The sequence below is a fragment of the Acinonyx jubatus genome, chromosome A1, assembly GCF_027475565.1.
Source record: "Acinonyx jubatus isolate Ajub_Pintada_27869175 chromosome A1, VMU_Ajub_asm_v1.0, whole genome shotgun sequence".
NCBI classification, from domain to species: Eukaryota; Metazoa; Chordata; class Mammalia; order Carnivora; family Felidae; genus Acinonyx; species Acinonyx jubatus.
Window position 1 is genome coordinate 118,227,800 of NC_069380.1, and position 21,792 is coordinate 118,249,591.

Here is a 21,792-nt window from a genome sequence, read left to right on the forward strand (position 1 = left end):
CTTGAATTGAAAGTTAGGGACACAGGGATGCCGGGGTGGCTCAGTCGGTTAAGCAGCCGACCTTGGCTCAGGTCATGATCTCGCGGGCGTGAGTTCAAGCCGGCGTTGGGCTTTGTGCTGACAGCTCAGAGCCTGGAGCCTGCTTCTGTTTCTGTGTCTCCCTCTCTCTCTGCCCCTCCCCCATTTGCACTCTGTCTCTCTCTGCCTTTCAAAAATGAATAAATGTGAAAAAAAAGTTTTAAGAAAAGAAAGTTAGGGACACAAAGATGCAGGCACAGAGGAATTCCTTCAGGGACAGTAGATGAGGCTCTAGGTAGGACCCACGTGCTCAACGGTGAGGAGTCTACTGCAGAAGTCAGATGTTTCCACAAGACATTTTCCTTTCTGTGTTATCTCCATGACTGCGTGTTAGTTAGAAGTCCTAAATAAATTACTTTTTTATTGAAACTCAGCTAGAGTGGATTCTGCCTTGGCCCCAGCAAACAACCTGAATTTGAGTTCCGTTCCAGCTAGTTATCAACAGAAGTCACATGTTCTTTCTAAGCCTCAGTTTCTGTACACAATATCTCATTTGATGGCAATAACCTTATGACACTGGATCTGTCTTCTTCAAAGACCCCATTTCATACTCCACTAATGCCATACACATGCCTTCTTCATTCTCTCCTTAAAGTTACACTCACTAAACTATCTCTCCTCCCCTTTGATTTGTAAGAATGTGTAAATTTGGGCCATGGGATTGCAATAAATCAGAATCCTAGAATTTGGGGGATGGATAGGATTTTAAAGAATTTCTAGCTCAACCAGTCAACTGATAGATGAGAAGTCAATGTTGGGAACTTGTATGTTGACACTTTATTTCCAATCCATCCAAGCAGCTGAACATATTCTGGCCCTCCATATTGCTATGAATGTAGAGTAAAATGTGAAACTAAACCAGTTGTTTTGTCTCTGTGTCACCTAATTTGAGAACTCTTAATAAATGGACTGAGGTGATTAGCAGTTCATGTACTAGAGAAGCTCATCCCAAACAATCATTCCAGAATATAGTAGACATAACAATCTTGTGGATCATTTTCCTGAGGAAAGCTAACCTGGTATGTCACTTTTGCCAGTCACCAGCACTTTCGCTGACAAGATGATATCTAACAGTTCAAATAGAATTGGTAAAAGAGCCAAGTTGGCAAACACACAAACTGTATTACCCAAACTGTTCTACACTGAACCTTAGGCAGTTTCTCCAAAGTGAATTATTGACCAACTTGCCTAGAGTCTATAAGGCTTCTACTTCAATTTTTCTTTGTATATTTATAATTACACACTTCTCTCAGCATTGTTGTCCTTTGCCTTGGGTAGATTTCAAACTAAATGTAACCCAGAGACCCTGTCCCTTTGCTTACCTCAGATCTTTTACTGTGGGCTCTAATTTTCTGGTTGAAGACTCCCAGTCAGTGACCACATCTTGCTTTAAGAGCATCACGTTTCTTCTTATTTTATGAATATGGGCTGACACAGATGCCACTTGGCACCATAGGAAGAGGCTGAAGGCAAAGAAACGTCTTGTAGATGAAGACCACAAGCTAGGCTCAGACTCTGAAGCCCTCCAGTGCCCAGCTTTCGGCAGCCAAACATGGCTGTTCCTTTCTACTCTTAGAATCAACATCTCAAGAGAATGTATATACCAAAGCTTTGAGGCAGATGTTCTAGGGATGGGACGTAAGAGTGGGCTGTCCAGTGAACTACTTGGTTCCACCACCTGTGTTCTGCCATCCACTGAGAGTGCCTTTTTGTGCACATGTATGTATGCACACAAGCCCACGTACACGTGACTTAACAGGGGCCGGTCTTCTGGTCCACATGTGGACAAGTTTAACCTCAATGCTTCCTCTCCCTGCCTTTGCATTCTCACTTATTCCTCAGTCCAAAGAGGCATTCTCACACTCCCTAGGGCTATCGGGCTCTCATGCTCCACTCTCATTTGCCAAATCAAAATTTCCTCTCAGTATTGAAAAGTCATTCACACTAAAACATTTGGACTTGATGCCCCTACTCCTGTTACATTCTGAATTTCTCATACCTCTTCCTCATTCCTCAATGACTTGGGCACCTGACTTTCCTTTCCTCCAGAACTACTTCTGCCATCATGACTGGTGGCTTTAGCCTCCACATGCTGGCCCATCTACCATTTTGGTGTCTTAGTTCCTTAGCTCAAATGATTGTTTCCCCACTTCACCTCAGATTCTCATTCACATGGTCACTTCCTAGATTTTTGTGACTAGAAATGGTGTCAGTTCTCTATCACATTACAACTACTATTATTTTTACCAATTGTCACACCTTTATAGCCTCACTGTCCTCTTTATACAGTCCAAATCTCATGATGCACCACAAAAATAATCTCCTTTAAAACACCTAACATTTTTTACCTCACTCTCTTTCTATTGTGCTTGCCTGGCAAACATCAACCATAATTATACTCATTGACCCCTATATGAATAAATTTTACTGGACAAAACTAGGCAATTATACCAACTGGACTCACTTCAAATTTATAATCACAAATCTCAGATAGGCATTCAATATTGCATGACGATTCTAGAAACCTCTCTAGTAAAATTAACTTTTCCACTCAAGACAGTTATTTCATACTTTTTTTTCCCCTCAAATCACACACTCTTTTCCCTATCTCTGTTGATGACTTTGCCTCAGACTATGTAGGGGGAAAAGGTGCAGTAAGATCAGAACAATCTCATTTTCCAACTATCAGTTCTGCCAACCTGCTTACATCATACGTTCTATATCCCTGCCTGTGAAAATGGAGGTAATGTCCCTGTTCCCATCAAAGAGAAACCTCCATTATGCCCTGGAGCCCATCCCATTTCACCTTCTCAAGTACTTTAAGGCAAATGTCTTTTTTTCTGTTTTAGGTGAAGTATAGTTGAAGGCAAATGTCTTCTTATCTGACACAATTGAGAACCATACTTGATCCATAAATTTAAAATGCTGATTAAACCCAGGCATCATTAAGATAATTCTAACTAACACATACATATTCATTCATTTGCCAATCTTCTGCAGGACAAAGATTGCATTTCTGGCTCACCTTTTGCATACACTGTATCTTCTGCAAATTCTAGTTTTGGTTTCTTTAAAGTACAGTGAGAACTGAAAGATATTTAAAGATGATGTGAGGTCACTGTCCTAGTTTTACAAATTCTCCCAATCTTTTATAGTTGCCTTGCCCATAACAATGGAACAGCACCTTTTTTAGCAACTTGCTAAAAAGTCTTTCCAAAGCATTCAGCTAATTTTTCATAAAAACAATTTTTTGCATGATTTCTTCATTTTATGTAATATTTCATTAAATTACATAATTACAGTAATGAATAGGTTGTATTAGTCTACTAGAGCTGCCACAACGAAATACCCCAGATGGGGTGGCTTAAACAACAGAAATTTATTTCTCACAGTTATGGAGGCTGGAAGTCCAAGGTCAGGGTGTGAGCAGGTTTGGTTTCCCTTGAGGCTTCTCCCTGGCTTCTGGTTGGCCACCTCCAGCATACAGTTGTTGTTGTTGTTGTTGTTGTTGTTGTTGTTGTTGTTTTCTGTGTGCATGCTCTGGGTGTTTCTTCCTCTTCTTAGAAGGACAACAGTTCTACTGGATTAGGGCCTTACCCTTTTGACCTTATTTAACATTAATCATCTTCTTAAAGGCCCTACCTACAAATACAGTCATATTAGAGCTTAGGACTTCAACATAGGAACTTGGGTTGTGGAATACAATTCAGTCTATACATTAGGCATTGGCAAGTTCAAGGATGGACACAATTGCCTCTTTGTAAACAGTAGATCAAACTAATGAACACAGTAGTTCATGGAGTTTCAGAGTATGAAATACCAGCCACGGGTACCATTACTTTAACAGAAGAAAAAGAAGGAGAGAAAGAAAGAAAGAAAGAAAGGAAGGAAGGAAGGAAGGAAGGAAGGAAGGAAGGAAGGAAGGAAAGAAAGAAAGAAAGAAAGAAAGAAAGAAAGAAAGAAAGAAAGAAAGAAAGAAAGAAAAAGACAGGAGGGAAGGAGGGACGGAGGGAGGGAGGGAGGGAGGGAAGGAAGGAAGGAAGGAAGGAAGGAAGGAAGGAAGGAAGGAAGGAAGGAAAGGAAGAAGGAAAAAGAAAAAAGAGAGGACAATTGATCCATTCTCAAGTCAAGTGGAGGAAATGGAGGTTAAGAGAATTTCAGTTGTACCTAGTATATCTGCATTGTCCATTTCTTCTTGTCTACTGTACAAATATGCCTTCAAATAATAAATATTTTAAAAGGTTTTTTAATGAATCTTCTTTGGCCTCTTGTCCTTCTATCTAATACTGTTTCTCTTTTCTCTCTTCCCCCTTCCTCCCTTCCCTTCCCATCTATTCTCTTATTCTCTTAAGCCACAGAAGAGCTGTCCAAACTCACTGTCTGCAAGCCCATCTGCACTTCTCATTCTTTGCTATCCACTCTGATTGGGCATTTTTTCCCCACTCTAACCCCACTGTACAAAAATAGTCCCGATCAAGGTCACGGTTATATTCATCTCGCCAAATTCAATGGTCTGTTTTTCTGTTCCGCCTTGAATTCTCTTCGATGTCCATGCAGCCGGTCAGTTGTTCCCCTCCTTTCAAAAATGTTTTCATCTCTGGTTCTGTGACATCCCCTCTCCTGGTTGTTTTCCCTATGATAAAATTAAACCTCTAATCTTGGAGCCCTCTTACTATCTTTGCTTACAATCCCTCCTTGAGGTAATCCACATCCTCCCCTATGAAATAAAAAACCACTTCTATGTTGATAATTCACCTATTTGTTGGCTAGATATCTTCTCTCCTGATGGGTCTCATCTATCAGCATACACAACACCTCTACCTGAATACAACTCCTGTTCTCAACTCCCACCTCAACACAGCAAAACCCTCCTCTTTGCATCCTTTCTGTACTTAGTAATGGGGCTGCAGTCTAACCAGTCACTCACACCAACGACATAGGAGCCGCCCGTGTTTTCTTTTTTCCCCTAACATCCTACATTAAATTCATCAGGAAGCCATCAGTTCTTCTCCAGGATCTATCCTAAATCCTAACGCTGCTTATACCTCTAGGCTTCCCTACTCTATCGCATCTGCCGCTCTCTCCCCTGGGTCACTCCCAAGACCCCTGTCATCTTCCACCTCCATTCTTGCTAGTATATCCCCTACAGACCATCCTCTACACAGAAAGATGTAAATTGGATCATGTCACTCCCCTACCATAAAATTCTCTGACGGTTTCCTTTATTTTTGAGTAAAATCTAAATTCCTCCTCTGGACTAGAAAGTGATTTCACCTCTACTGACTTTTTGGCCTCACGTTTCTTCATTCTCTCCATCATGCCCTAGCTTTCAGTCACACATGCCTTCTCTCTCTGTCCCTCAATACAGCAAGCTAGTTCTCATCTCAGAGCCTTCACACATGTTGCTTCCTCTTCCTGGAGAGTTATTTCTCCAGATCTTTGCAGACTTACCTTCTATTCACTTGGCTGCCAATTTGCATGCCATCTCTTCAGAGGGGCCAGCCCAGACCACCCTAAAGCCACCTGCCCAGTCTTTGCTGACCATTTAATCTGTAGCACACTTACCAGTATCACATATTATCATTTTTATGCATTTATTTACATGTTTTATTTTCTGTCTCCTCACTTGAATGTAATCTCCCTGAGTGCAAGGTTTCTGTACGCCTTACTCACTATTCTATCCATAGTATCTAGAAGAATGACTTACCATGGGAGATACACAATAAATAGTTCATTCCTGACAGAATAAATGTAGATGACTACTATGATTAATTACATACTCACTTTTTTTTTCTGAGAGCAGGAAAAATCTTAAACCTAGGGAATTTAATTTTGTACATGTAATTGAGGGTGTTGGTATGTTGGGGGGAGGAGGAAGAGAGGAGTGGCAGCTTCCAGGGCTGCAACAATCAGACCATGTACACTGTTCTGGTTTGCTTGCTTCTTGCCTTCATTTTTTCTCCTTGAAGGAGGGAGCTCAGTTTTGATGATGTGAACTCACATGTCAACCCTGTTCTCCATGATCTTTTATGAAACCTTACTACTTGCTATTTCCCTATTGTTCCTCAGATATCTATCTCCTGGGGGAATTCCTTTCCTATCGGCTCTCAGAACCAGCCACATAAGTTGTGTGGCCCAGTGCAAAATGAAAATGTGAGGATCCTTGCACAAGATGGTGATGGCACAGCATTAAGCCAAGAGTGGGTCCCTTCTAAGGATAAGGCTCCAGGTGACTACACAGGTCACACACATATGAAGTCCATCCATTAGGTCCTTCTTCTCCAGATTATAGGCCCGTTTTCTTTCCACACATCCTCCAACACACCCCAATTCTTCCCTCTGTCCTGACTTCTGTCTTCTGATTCCATTCTCAAATGCAACCGAATCCAAAGAAAGGCAAAATGAAAATGAGAGACTAATGAGCAGAGGGATCTGGGAACTTGAAACCTCGGGGAACGAGCATGGGACATAAAGTATGGCAAGTATAAAAATAAAAATGCTTGCTCACATTGTGGCAGGTAACAATCACAGATAGCTTAAAAAGCCTGGATTTGTCCATGTTGATGTTTTTGTAATTCTCCCAGTTAGTTTTGCTCACGAAAGGGATTAGACACAGAGTGAAAAATGGTGCTCAACATTTACTGTGGTCATGAATTTCATCTTTTTTTTTTAATCGCCTAGCAAGGGAAAATCCATCTTGTTATTCCAGACTCACTGAGCCCGTCCTTCTTCATCTGTACACGAACTGAGCTGTACAATTTTCCACCGTTTCTTTCCGCTGGGAGAGATTCATTCCGAAACTGAGTTCATACATGAAAAATTAAGCACAGCTCATTGCCAGCAGGCCTGGAGTTTGGCGCTTTTCAGTGCATCCAGGACATGAGCAAAGCTTAGAGAAATGAGGTGAAGAAATGAAGTAAAATATTGGGGCAATGAGAGAAAACTGTGTGGACTCGGGGACCTTTGTGTCAGTGTCTTCCTTTCAACAGCCACCTATATTTGATAGGTCAAATGCAGTTTTCTCCTCTTCCCTCCTGGCATTTCTTCAAATGACATGTGTCACCATTGCGAGGCAGTCAGGTCACTGGAAGTAATGTTTTCAACCCTTTAAAACTTTCAGTGAATCACAGTTCATATGAAAAACAAATAGGCTACTTCTTTCTTTTCGGGACATCACAGCTGCTTCTCTCCTTTTCCCTGCACTTCCCAGAGATTTTTTTTTTTCAACAGAGTCTGGTTCTGACCTATTTTGGTGACTTGGATCACCATGGAGATGACTGATTCCCTAATTTAAGATATCTTCTGCCCAATTCAAGCTACCCGTTTACTTCGACAGTGAAAGCTGGCACTGAGAGATTATTTTGGAGAACCAAAAAGCTAGAATGCAAATTATCTGAGGTGACATTGCGACGTAGCAACTGCAGTGTGTCACCATCTGCTCTCCAGTAAACCTTAGCTCTGAAGTGCAGGGAACTACTCCATCTTGTTTTCAGCCATGACCCGTGCCTCTTGTTCCCTTCTGGAGCTGGACGGATCTTGAGCCGAAGTTTGAACTGGCATCCGGACCTGAGCTCCTTCTCCAGCCTCTGCTGTTGGAGGGCTGGTTAACAGTCTGCAGGGGCCTTTAGTACCGTGAGGTGCAGTCTGCTGTGTGAGTAAGTATGAGGCTCCTTTGGTCACTTCAGACTCCATTCGCCACTAAGCAGAAAGAAGTCTGAGTAATGAGTCAGCAAATAAGAGCAAGATATTCAAACTAGAGACAACAGAAGGAGAACGTTTCTTGAAGTGTTATGGGAGTGTCTCACTGAAGCCATGAGTAGGGACTGGGCCTTTAGGAGATAGGCACCAGGCACAGGCTCTCACCTCCCCTTTGCGTCTACTTGTGCACCTAGCTGCCTCTCTGACCCTCTTCCTCAATCAACATCAGTGTATTCACCGACAGGAGAGCAGACTCTGGAGCTGGGGTTTGCATCCTAACCATTCCATGCCTCAAGTTTCTCTTCTGTAGGATGGTGTGTGGTAACAGTATCTACCTCATAGAAGTTGTTTCGAGGATTAAATGAATTAACAGCTGTAACGTGTTCTGCACAATACCTTACATCTATTAAGCTCCCCTCAAACAAAGCTTTCTCTGCTTGCTTATCAGTGCTTCCTGACTCAAGCATGGGGATCCCTGTTCTGATTTTTATAAATCGGGTCTAGAAGCTCTCTGCTAATTGGCCCTGCTACAGTGCATGGCAATTTCATATTCCCAGGAGCTAGCCACTCCTGGTCCAATTATCTGTGGTAAAGAGTACTGGTGTTGGGGACATATTAGCAGGAGTTAACATTCATTGAATGATAAGTACTGTTCTAAGCACTAATACTCATTAATTCATAACAACCCCAAAATAGTTACTATGATTAACCTCGCTTGTCACACGAGGGTCTATAAGAGAAAGAAATGAAAGTAATGGAGAAGCAGAATTTGAGCACAGGACACATGCACTTACATAGGCCATCAAAGTCTTGCTCCCAGTTTTGAAGCAGGCTCTTGGAAAGAAGACAAAGACAGGTTGAATACGATGGGACTAAAGACAGGGAAGAATAACTAGCGTTGCTTGTGCAGAAGAACCTTGAGGATGGACATCTTTGAAGAAGATCCAGTCTCTGTCTGTGTGAACTGATGTTATATCCCGATGTGACCTGAAACCCACGAAGCAGAATTATTCTGACTTTCAGTCCCCATGACCTTTGAGTGAGTTTCCGGGAATCACAGAGAAATACAATACTACTGAGTCACACTGATGGAATTTGCATTTTGTTAAGTTCTTAAATACAATGATCTTCAGGCATTTGTTAAAAATTCTCCTCAACATATGCATATATTTATATGAATGCATTTGTATGAATGGATGTATATAATCCAATGCATTTATCAATATAAATGCCTTATGGTGTGAATTGTGTGGGTGTGTATAATACCATGGAAATTCTTAAATCTAAATATCACATAAGGTTAAATTTAAAACTTTTAAGTTCTGGGCTCATTTAAATTCCAGTAAAGCTAAAAAATAAAATAACCCTGTAGTCACAGGTTATAGCCTCTGATTTTCAGCTTCAGAATCATCTATTCACCCTGATAAGAATAGAAAGAGATCTTTGACTTTTTATAGAGTGACATATTTCTCTTTTGCTCTGTGGATCTCTAGCCATCTTTATTTTTCTCCTCTCCCAAAAAAGAAAGCTTATTATAATTCCTTTACCTAACACTTCTCACCCCCACTGGCATCAAACAAATTTCCACTTCTGAAATGCTTCTTTGTTGCACACACAAACCTTCTCTGCACATTGAGAATCAAATACTGAAAAATCATCTGCTGCATTTCTAGTACCCACCGGATAACTCAACGCCTGCAAATGTGATCCAGCCTTCTCAAAACATCCCAGGAATCTAATAACGTAAAAGAATCCACATTTCAGTAAAGTGAAACCCCTTCAAATTCTTTAAGTACAATTATTATGCCCTAAGAGGGTTCGGACTAATTTTTTCTAAAAATATTAGGCTACCTACCACCCATGTTCAAACTGAATTTGGTATGGAAGGAGAACACAAGACAAGCAAAACTTATGTTTGCCTTTAAGAGTCTTAAAATCAGGGGCACCTGGGTGGCTCAGTTGGTTGAGCATCTGACTCTTGATTTCAGCTCAGGTCTTGATCTCACAGTTCGTGGGTTCAAGCCCCACTTCAGGCTCTGTGCTGACACTGTGGAGCTAACTTGGGATTCTCTCTCTCCTCTCTCTGCTCCTTCTCTCTCTCTCTCTCTCTCTCAAAATAAATAAATAAACTTAAAAAAGAGTCTTAAAATTAAGAACAGAATTTAAGGCCTTTACACGAGTTAATTACTCTGTATCCTTTCATTGCCATGGCACATGTTGGAAAACCAGAATTTTTATTGGCTTAATGGAAAGATTCAAAGTAATACTAAAACAAGTCAGTAGTAATCACAATAACATAGTACAGGAAAAACTGTCTACCAGTATCTGGAAACACATTAATAGGACTAACATTACCATTCCTTGTCAACCATTCAGTTCTTGCCCATTGGCCAGAACTCTTTACTGACTCAACCCTGTCATTTTGGATACTCAGAGACAAAATCCTCAGGCTCCAGTGGACAGGAAATCTTTCTTTCATGCCTTGACTTTGTTTTGTCACCTTATTTCTTCAAATTGTGCCAAACCTTGTCCCATGTGATTAATTCAACATTAATAAGGTGATTATTTCAACATTCTATCACTGTGCAACACTGTAATGTCCTATAACCTTGACCGTAAAGAAATATATGCATGTGTACCAGCCTGGGCTCTTGTGTTGGCAATTGAGTAACCAAGCATCCCAGTTTGCCAAGGACTGAGATGTTTCCTGGGATACAGGACTCTTAGTACACAACCAGGAAAGCTTCTACCAAGAGATAGGAAACTCAATTCAAATTGTCTTAATTTAAAAGGAAAATCAGGGGCGCCTGGGTGGCTCAGTCAGTTAAGCGTACAACTTCGGCCCAGGTCATGATCTCGCAGTTTGTGGGTTTGGACCCCACATTGGGCTCTGTGCTGACAGCTCAGAGCCTGGAGCCTGCTTCAGATTCTCTGTCTCTCTCTCTCTCTCTCACTCTGCCCCTCCCCCACTCACACTCTGTCTCTCTCTCTCTCTCAAAAATAAAGATTAAAAAAAAATGTTTTTAAGGAAAATAGTTAACTTATGTAATGGCAAAGACAAATGGCTTCAGGCATGACTAAATCCAGGGACATGAATATCACCGTAATATAGTCTCTTTCCATCTCTTGGCTCTGTTCCCCTCCTCCCATCCTATGCAGACTTTAGTCTCAAACCCCACATGGTAATGTCTCAGTTCTAGGCCTAAATACTCCCAGACTCAAATGGAGCAAAAAAAGGGAATGCTTCTTTCTTCTATTCCCAACACTTGAAACAAGGGCTTAGTTTTTATTGCCTCAAGTTGAGTCATGCACCCATCCCTGAACCAAATCCTAAACCAGAGGGAGAGAAATGCTGGTTAGCTTAAGCCTAGGTCTCATGCCCACGTAGGCATCTAGGACCACTTATTCATCAGGCCCATGGAAGCTGTGGCACCAAGAAGGAGTACATGAGAGGTTCTCCAAAGGAAACCCAAAAGTAGAAAAAAAATGGATTCTGGGAAGCCAAAAAAATTATTAATAATCCATGCAACAAAAGTTGGTGGTGTCCTTCAGTCACTAGTTACATGGAACAGACCAGTTGAAAGCTATTGGCTTAAGAAAGTCTTATAGATAAGAGAGAAAATATTGATGAGAAGGGACAGTTGATCTAAGGAAGACAGTAACACAGCTGGACAGTAAGGATGGGGGTATAGCAATAATTCATTAACACTGATGTACTGATTTTAGGGTAGCTTTTTGGAGATCCTCTATCATTTTTACTATGCTTCATAGTGAACTTTTCTGAATTCTGTTACTGCTTCTTCCTGTTACTACACAAAGGTATAGCTAAGCCACAGATGCAGAGAAGGCAGAAGCTGTATGGATGTCAGAGGAGGTCTGAGCCAATATCTACATTGGAGTTTGTTCAAATTGCCTCATCTGCTTTTGACTGAAGTTACAAGAATAGAGGCTTGGCTTTGTCTTGAAGTCATAAAATTCATTTTATTCTGGTGTCAGAAGAAGCCAACCGAGGCCAAAAAGTTAGGAACTTTTAATAAGAATACAGTCTTGACTAAAAATAAGAGAAAAGATTTCAAATCACACTCACTAGCTGACTTCATAGATTCTCTGGGGGGTTAATCACTCAATATAATGAAAAATAAAACGAAAAACAGGTGTCATTAAGACTATATCTTATCTAAACCATGGGCAGGGAAGAATAATGAAATAATCTCTTAGAATGCCTTTGTCCTTCCGGGAGGGAAACAACAGCCAAGTCTCAGAGTTCCACAGGTGGCCTATTCATCTTCAGGTTTCTTGGGAATAAATAGCATTTCATATTTCAAATGTTCTCTTTGCGTTCACATACAATGTTCTCATTCGGTTCTCACAACAAACCCGTGAGGTTGGCAGATAATCGGTTCCATTTTGCAGACAGGAGAAGCTATGTGCAGAACGGTTAAATAACTGGGCCAGTGTTCTAGGACTCATTCATGGATTTAAGAACACCCATCATGGGTTGTGAGGTTTGGTTATTATAACTGCCAAATACCACCCCCAGTAAGCTGTGTACATCGGTAGTTCTGCTTCTCCAGAACTGGACCTTGGCAGGCCCACATGTGGAGCAATTTGTTAATTCATTCATTTGCAGAATGCCTGTTCTAAGGACTCTGCTGGGTGCTGGGGATACAGAGACGAACAAGGCATATCTCCTGCTCATAATGAGCTCTCTGCCTAATGTGATTTTCTCTCCTTATGTGTCACCAGAAAATGTTAAATATAAGTGGATTTTCGACTGTGCATCTTCTTTTCTTTTGTTTTCCATACTTCTATTTTAATTATTATAAATTTAGACAGCAAACATAATAATAATTGCAACTATTTACTATGTTGCATTAACTGCAGTAGGCACAAATTTATGGGGCTTTTTATTATCTTTTTGAGAGAGAGAGAGGGACAGAGAGACAGAGAGAGAGAGACAGAGAGAGAGAGAGTGAGCACAAGTGGGGGAGGGGCAGAGAGAGAGGGAGACACAGAATCCAAAGCAGGCTTCAGGCTCTGAGCTGGTGGCACAAAGCCTGATGCAGGGCTTGAACTCACGGATGGTGAGATCATGACCTGAGCCAAATCCAGATGCTTAACGCACTGAGCCACCCAGCTATACCAACTAGGCACAAGTTTAATGCAGTTTTCAAACCAGATGTGCAGAGCAAATATAGCTTATTCAACTTATCTATAACTTACCTGATGTTCCTTCTAAGACCCTGGGCTTTAGTCAAGAAGAACAAATAACTTTGTCCCAATTCTATGCAGAACTCCAGAATAATAATTTAAACAGCCCCTTAGATAGTATTTAAGCAATATCTAAGGAGCAAGTCAAGCCTTTCTGAAAAATCTTATTCTGAACGTTAGAGGTTGAATATCACCCATTCTCTTTCTTTGTATTTTTTTGGAACCAGACTCTAATCCTTACCACACATATACCTCATTACTAGTACTCCTCAAGATAAATGTCCCATGCATCTAAGAAGGTCTTGCACTCGGAAAGGCTAAAAGGGAATAGTTATTAATCACTTAAAAATATAGCTCCTGTGGGGGCACCTGGGTGACTCAGTTGGTTAAGGGGCCGACTTCAGCTCAGGTCATGATCTCACAGTTTGTGAGTTTGAGCCCCATGTCGGGCTCTGTGCTGACAGCTCAGTGCCTGGAGCCTGCTTCAGATTCTGTACCTCCCTTTCTCTCTGCCCTTCCCCTGCTTGTGTTCTGTCTCTCTCTCTCTCTCTCTCTCTCTCTCTCTCTCTCTCTCTCAAAAATAAACATTAAAAAATTTTTAAATAATAAAAATAAAAATATACTCCTGCAAAACATACATTATCTCTCCAAATTTTTACAGAAGCTCTAAGAGAGAGGTGGCATTTACAGATGAGTTAGCTGAGATACAGAGCAGCTTAACATCATGTTTAAGACCACAGAGCTTATTTATTTTGCCACATGCTTAATAACTGGGCCATGTGGCTTTACATGTGACTCTCCAGCCATGGCGGGGAAAGAGCTGCTGTGTGGGGCTCTCCTCTTCCAGACTGAAGGGTAGCTTCCTGTCTACTGGGCAGAGAATGCCTCATTGATGTTTGTATCTCGAGTGTTTAGTACAGTGCCAGGAGCACAGTAGATGCTTCGTAAATGTTTGCTGGGAGTTAACCACTTGCAGTCACTCTGGCATGGTTCTTGTTTTCTTTTCTCAATGTCCATTTGACAAACTGGGAAACTGGGCCACCACAGAGCTGGTGATGGCCAAGAGAGGGTTAGCCCAGGATCCTGATTCCCAGGCTAGATTTCTTCCCTTACCCCTAGCATTGCACACAGCTCTGAGGCATGCCTGAATCTTGCAGGAAGCCCCAGTGAATCACTGTCAGATGGTCTGTTTTGGGCATTTTGGGAAGTGTTCCTAGAGGAGTGCGAGAGTTTTCTCTGAAGACAGGCTCAGCGAGTAGAAAACAAAAATTTGAGACCCTGGAAGTTCTGCAATGCCATCCCTCAGGGGAGTTAGGAACTCCCAAACCCAGGCCAAATTCTGGATTTGCAGACATATACACTATCTGCTAGCAAGATAAATCAAACTTGATTTGTCATGTCCTGCAATGTGTCTCATAAATGCTGGCAAGAGTAGGTAGAAACATTTTACTCATAAGAGGCCATTCAATGATTATAGCAACTCCCCAACGTAGGTATTATTACTATTATTATCCACATCCTGTAGCTGAGATACAGGCTCAAGATACTCCACTTTTGCAATGTCCAAGAGATCTCGGGGCTGTCTGACTTTAGAACTCCTTTGGAAACTGTGCACTTCTGCCTTCTAATAGGACAATTCCTGTTCTGTAACCCCAGAGTGCCTCAGTCATTAGGGAGTCAACTTTAACCCTGACCTTGGTTCTTAGCAAGGCTCAACTCTAGATCTCTTGCTTTTATATCTCTAAGAGGCTGCAAGCCATACTGGGGAATGAGCAGAAAATACCAATGTTGAAATCTCAGTCGGGAGACGCCAGCTTGATGGCCCTGACAGGGTCATGATGCCAAAGGAACGTGGAAGGAGAGGAAGTGCAAGCTTACAGTGAGGAGTTGCAGAGGCCAGCATTCTCACTCTGTGCTCTATTCCTTTTTAGCTTGGAGGCCTTGGACAGGTAACTAAATCTCTCTGTGCTTCATGGCCCTCACTCATATATTGTGGTTATTTTACAGGGATATTGGGAAGACCAAAGGAGAAAGCCCACCCAAAGCCCCATGACTCGCACATGGTAAACACTCAAAATATGTCACCTAAATGGACAGCAAGGAGATGGATGAGCAGGGAAAGAGCAGGAGAAGACACAAGATGTGCTGAGTTCAGGTCAAAGGGTAGAGGAAGCTGGGATACCCAGGAAGTGATCTTACTATCTTTCTGATTCTCCATGCTTTTACAAATTCAACTTTATTCTGCCCTGTGAACTCAGAATCTCTGTTAACACTGACGTTTCAATACTAATAGCCAAAATGTACCGAGTATTAATAAGTGCCAAGTTCTGTGTGTGTGAAGTATGAATTATGTTAACCGTCTAAACATTACTGTTCAGTAGGCATTATTTGATCCCTGTTCTACAAGTGAGGAAACAAAAGCACAGTGACATTGAGTGTCTTGTCCATTCTAACAGGGGTGGACTGTAATTTCAACTTGGCTAGATATCCCCTGAGCCTTTGCTTTTAACTACTCAATGCCTCTTGATGTTTCTGCTACTGACCATGACCACCACCATCATCCTTCTGATCATCATCACCACCATGCTTAATTTTTTTCAGCTGAACCGTCCTTCAGGATTAAGAGCTTTACATATATTAACCTGTTTAATTCTCACAGTCTTATGAAGTACATATACTTAGCATCCTCATTTTATAGTCGAAGAAATGGAGGGTCTTACTCAAGGTCAGGCTACTGGTGAGTGCTACAGCCACAGTTGAGAGGCAGGCATTCTAGCTCCTGAGCCCATCACCAAAATACTTTGCCAGTATAATACTTCATGATGGCTTCATGTGCTATCATTTACAGATATTCACACTTTATTTTTTTTTAATTTTTTAATATTTATTTATTTTTTTTGAGAGAGAGAGAGAGAGAGGGAGAGACAGAGCACACAAGTGGGAAAGGGTCAGAGAGAGAAAGAGACACAGAATCCAAAGCAGGCTCCAGGCTCTGAGCTAACAGCACAGAGCCTGATGTGGGGCCTGAACTCACGGAACTGAGATCATGACCTGAGCTGAAATTGGAGGCTTAACCGACTGAGCCACTCAGGTGCTCCCACATTTTTTGCTTTAAGCCTCATGACCATCCTCTCAGGTAGGAAATGTTCTTCTTATTTCATGGAGAAGGAAGCTGATGCTCGGGGATGTGATGTGCCCAAAGTGACCCAGCTGGTCAGTAACAAAATCAAAACTAAGCCAGGTCTGTCTGAGAAGTCCTTTGCTCTTTCTATCATACCACAGCTGCCTATAACTGTCCATTCCATCCTTCTTCCCCTCCCCATTCCATCACAGATACCCCATATACACCTTTTGGGACATATTTCTTTTTGTACTACCTTTCTCCTCATTCAAAACATCTCAATTACGATCTGAATCTAAACTTACACAAACCTTTAGTTACAAATCAACCTGAAAATCCAATTCATGTGAAGATGTTAAATGTTAAACTGCCCTGTCCAGAAAAATAGTATTTAACATAAGATTCAAGCTGAAGAAATAACACCTAAAGGTAGGACATTAAGCAAGAGCCAGACCAACAGCACAGGTATGACCAAGTTCATCCAATGGCACTATCCCCACACCATATGCCCTGCTGATCACAAAGGAAAACTGTTCTCTTCCTCCCCAACAGGTACTTCGCTTCAGTAGCCAATTCAAAACCTCCTTATCTTCAGTCGTCTCCCAATCATCTTCAAACCAAGAAGGAAATGGCAGACAAGCCAGGGACCATGCACCATGAGAGAAAAACTTCTCCTTTTCTCTGCTCTCATAGCTACATTTCTTTTTTTTTTTTATTTAATTTTTATTTGTTTAATAAACTTATTTATTATCTATTAAACACTTTAAGACTTGTCGATAAACATGTAAATTTAAAAATTAGAAAACAGAACATTCATAGCTACATTTCTAAGAAGAGGGGACAGCTGGGCTCACTGGAGACAGCATCTTAGGCTGCAGGCCATAAGCAAGGAAGGGACAATTACTCCTTAAAATGGAGAGAGTATCAGGGTACCTGGCTAGCTCAGTCAGTTAAGCATCTGACTCTAGATTTCAGCTCAGGTCATGTTCTTGTGGTTCGTGAGTTCGAACCCCACACTGGGCTCTACACTGGCAGTGTAGAGTCTGCTTGGGATTCTTTCTCTCTCTTTCTCTGCCCTTCCCCAGCTCACTCTCTCTCAAAGTAAATAAATAAACTTTAAAAAAAATGAAAAGAATACCTCAATCCCAGAAGGTATTCTGAGGTCTGAGAACCCAACATCCTAAATCTCAGTATAAACCAAAGTCATGGTAGAATCAATAAGGAGGAAAAGAATGAAAATCAATCATTCCTCTGGTCACTAATATTAAACAGATTAATTTTGCAAAATTATACACTCTTATCTTGGTCATTACCTAGCAAGTATTTTAATTAGATAAACTCTTTGGGAAACAAGACTAAATATTACTTTTTTTTTTTTGGTATTTCACATGGTGCCTGGCAAATAGGAGAAATATTCAAGAAAATAATTGTTGATATGGAATCACTGATTCGGTTGAAGCATTGATTCAATATTGTTACATTTTTACATTGATCCCAAACTTGACAAGTTAAACTTCTGCTTTTATTTCCATTTGCCAACTTGTAACTATTTATGAAGTGCCTACTATGTGCCACATACTAGGATATGCATTTAAAAACACACAAGGGGCACCTGGTGGCTCAGTCAGTGGGGCGGTCAATTTCGGCTCAGGTCATTATCTCAGTTCCATGAGTTAGAGCCCCCTATCCGGCTCTGTGCTGTCAGCTCAGAGCCTGGAGCCTGCTTCAGATTCTGTGTCCCCCTCTATCTCTGCCCCTCCCCCTCTTGTGCTGTGTGTCACTCGGTCTCTCAGAAATAAAGTGTTAAAAACATTTTTTTTAAAACACACACAATTGCTGACCTTTAGAATAATACAATCTAGAGCAAAGACTGCTGAGAAATAATTACCAATGAGGTGAGTTACGGAACAGAGAGGCCAGGATACTATAGGAGTGTAGATTAAGGTGCTTTCACCTTGTTTGGGGCTTTCAGCACATCTTCTCTGAGCAAAGCTCAGAGCTCTGTGGGATTTGATGAGTTAGACAGGAGGCAAAGTGGGATCCAGGAATATGTGAAGGTTTAGATGCCAGAGAAAAAACTCTTTAGAAGTAAAGAAAGACAAAGAGAAAGCATGTGTGGCAAAAATAAAAAAGGAAGGGTGCCTGGCTTGCTCAGTCAGTTAAGTGTCCGACTTCACCTCAGGTCATGATCTTACTCTGCGTCGGGCTCTGTGCTGACAGTCAGAGCCTGGAGCCTGTGCCAGATTCTGTGTCTTCCTCTCTCTCTGCCCCTCCCCTGCTCACACTCTGTCACTCTCAAAAATAAAAAAAAACATTAAAACAATAATAATAATAATAATAATAATAATAATAATAATAATGAAAAGAAATAGAAAAGGAGATCAAGGATATGACCTTGGGTGTCTTTTAAGCCAGGGTAAAGACTTCAGGTTTTTTCCTAAAGGGGATTTGGAGAAGACCTTGTGGGTGCCCCAGTGGAGGACAGATGGCTAATAACAGATAGCAGGAAACTAGCATACTGCAGGCAAGAAAGGTGTGAAAAGTAACTTTATTAACCAGTAAAGAGAAACTGCTCACCTAAATAAGGTATACATTCAAGCAACCACCAAGCCATTTTTGGAGCATTCTTTCCAGAGATCCTTAGAATTTGAAAAGGGAAATAATAAAAGCATAGTGAATAGACAGCAGGATCAGATGCTGAAGGGTAGGTAGAAGGAATTAAATGATTAGTCAGCATGAGTGCCGAGTGCCTTCTAAGTGACCATGAATATTCAGGTAAGTGTGTCTGGCTGGAAGATTACTGAAACAGCAGGTACCCAGTGGACAAAATGTACTCAAGTAAATTTCTAATTAACAGACAATGTAGTATTGACTGATGCCCTGTTAGGTCTAAGTCTGGGTGTACAGATGGCAGCCTACATCCAGGCAAAAGATGAAATATTCAGTAACCATCTGGGTAGGCCTTGCCATCACACCAGATGTCTGACTCATTGGAAACACCTGGAATATTGACCTGACTGTCTGCTTTTCCTATGAAAACCTGTAGTGATGCAAGCCTGGCCACAGGGTCTTGGAGAGGTTACAATATCCATTGACTATGGTAGGAGTTCAGGGAAATATATATTCAGGTAATTTGGGTGGATTCTAGTGCCTAGGCTAGCTGCTTCAATGCCCAAGAATCTAGTTTTTCTGTTTATATATGTAAGACTTGACCCTGCAGTATTATGCTACAATACTAAAACAGTCATCACTCCAAAACGCATTTAAATCTCCATCTCCTAAAACTTGGTCAGCAAACCTGCCATCTCATAATGTGAAATGTCAGTGTTTCCCAAAACTATCCCTCTTAGAACTAAAATGTGTTAGATAGGGCCACCTGCCTCATATGAAATCAAGGACTTCTCACAAGGTCCTGTAGAGTTGCTTTGCTTGGTTATTTCCTTACAGATGCCATAAACTTGTACTTCCTCTTCTGTCTCCTCCAGTTTGAAAACAGAATCAGAACCAGAATTTTAGGGGCAATCACCAAGTTCCGATCAAGAATCTTCCTACAGATATAAAAATGTTGATTCGAAGGGGCACATGCACCCCAATGTTTATAGCAGCACTACTGACAATAGTATAGAAATAGTCCCAAAGCATGGAAAGAGCCCAAATGCCCATGGACTGATGAATGGATAAAGAAGATGTGCTGTGTACACACACACACACACACACACATACACACACACACACACACAATGGAGTATTACTCAGCAACCAAAAAGAATGACATCTTTACCTTTGCAACAACATGACTGGAACTAGAGTATATGCTGCTGAGCAAAAAAAGTTAGAGAAATACAAATATATGATTTCACTCACGTGTGGAATTTAAGAAACAAAACAGATTAACATAGGGGAAGGGAAGCAAAAATAAGATAAAAACAGAGAGGGAGACAAACCCTAAGAGACTAAAATACAGAGAACAAACTGAGGGGTACTGATGGGATATTGGGTGGAGGGATGGACTAAAAGGGTGATGGACTTTAAGGAGGGTACTTGTTGGGATGAGAGCACTGGATCATATGTAAGTGATGAATCATTAAATTCTATTCCTGAAATCATTACTACACTATATGTTAACTAACTTGGATTTAAATTTTTAAAAATGTCTTAAAAAAAAGAATATTCCTACAGACAATGAAAGCCTACCTGAAGGAGAGCTCTGAAGACAACAGAAACCACAGGAATCTCAGTGTCTCACCATTGGGGATTGTCTCTGCATATGCAATGACTCTGTCTTCAGGGTAGTATAGTTCTAGTTTTAAAGTGGTCTAAGAAAACAAATCAGAATAACTGACAAAAGAAAACACATTTACTCTTTTTGAAAAACCCTTTTGAGTGAAATGTTGTCACTTCTTAGCTTATTGAGGACTGGAATCTATTTTAACTTAAAGTTTGACTTCCTCATCAAAATGTTTGGGGATAGCACTCTGTATTGTATTGGCTTTGGATGCTAAGAGACATGATTTCAAGTTCTAACTCTGACACTTCCTAGCTGTTGGATTTACCTCAACCTATGGTAAATCTTTTTGAACAATGAAATACTGCATCTAAGTTAGGAATTGTATGATTTTTTTATATTCACATATAAAGTGTACTTAAGGTTCTATCCAACTCTATAATCTATATAATGTTCTTGACTTCTTTTGTGATTTATTTTGTCTTGCTAGAGTGCTAATGGTAATAGTCTACAGTGCTAATATCTTTCTATTGCCTTTAATAAGGCTCTTAAAAGACACAATAAAATATTTGTTAAATAACTTAATACAGCCAATTTAATTAAAATGAGGTTTTAAAAGGTGGTCATGTAGATGTAAACTGGTATAAGTTTGTTTCCTGATTAGAAAAGTATAGGGGCTCCTGGGTGGCTCAGTTGGTTAAGTGTCTGACTTCAGATCAGGTCATGATCCCATAGTTCATGAGTTCAAGCCCTGTGTCAGGCTTTGTGCTGACAGCTCAGAGCCTGGAGCCTGCTTTGGATTCTGTGTCTCCCTCTCTCTCTATTCCCCTCCCCTGCTCGAGCTCTGTCTCTCCTTCAAAATAAATAACCATTAAAAAAATTTTTTAAGTATATGGAATTATTGAAAAGAATCTGAAGACTATAGAAAGCATAAAGAATAAATTTATAAATAATCACTGTACTGAGAGAGGAATCATTAACATTTAGGTGTACCTCTCTCATTTTTTGCCTTCTGGGTGTGTGTGTGTGTGTGTGTGTGTACATGTATACCCATGTGACTACTAATTATTAACAAAATTGGAGTCACCACATACTGTTTTGCATCCCAATTTTTAAAATTAAGAATAGCTTCTTTTTCACTCATTATTTTAAATAAACTTGATTTTTAAAGGCTGCCTAAAGATTTCTTCCTATGGATGGGCCTTTTGGTATTTAGGCATTGAGACTTATCCATGAATAGGAATGGGGTAACACTTTGGGATTCCCAATGTCCTAAGCCAAGAATTGCCACTTTGCTATTCAAGGAGAAAAAACTGAGAATTGTTTGAAGGTCTTTCTCTAAGCAATAATAAATATGAGTTAGAGAGGCTACTACAAGAACCCAAACATTAGCAATGTAATTGTCGGCTATCATCTCATCCCTCCTGAGGTCATGGAATTAGGAACTATCTTCTTCATC

The 21,792-nt window shown here is 40.8% G+C and overlaps 1 long non-coding RNA gene across 1 annotated transcript; it reads right to left on the reverse strand.

Moving 5' to 3' along the window:
• Positions 1–4,122: 4,122 nt before the first annotated feature.
• On the reverse strand, positions 4,123–9,861 carry LOC128311141 (uncharacterized). The gene is made up of 3 exons (XR_008289181.1): positions 9,457–9,861; positions 8,571–8,763; positions 4,123–7,776 (listed from the first exon to the last, which is right to left on the reverse strand). It is a non-coding gene; the product is annotated as an uncharacterized LOC128311141 (long non-coding RNA).
• Between the last annotated feature and the right edge of the window lie 11,931 nt (positions 9,862–21,792).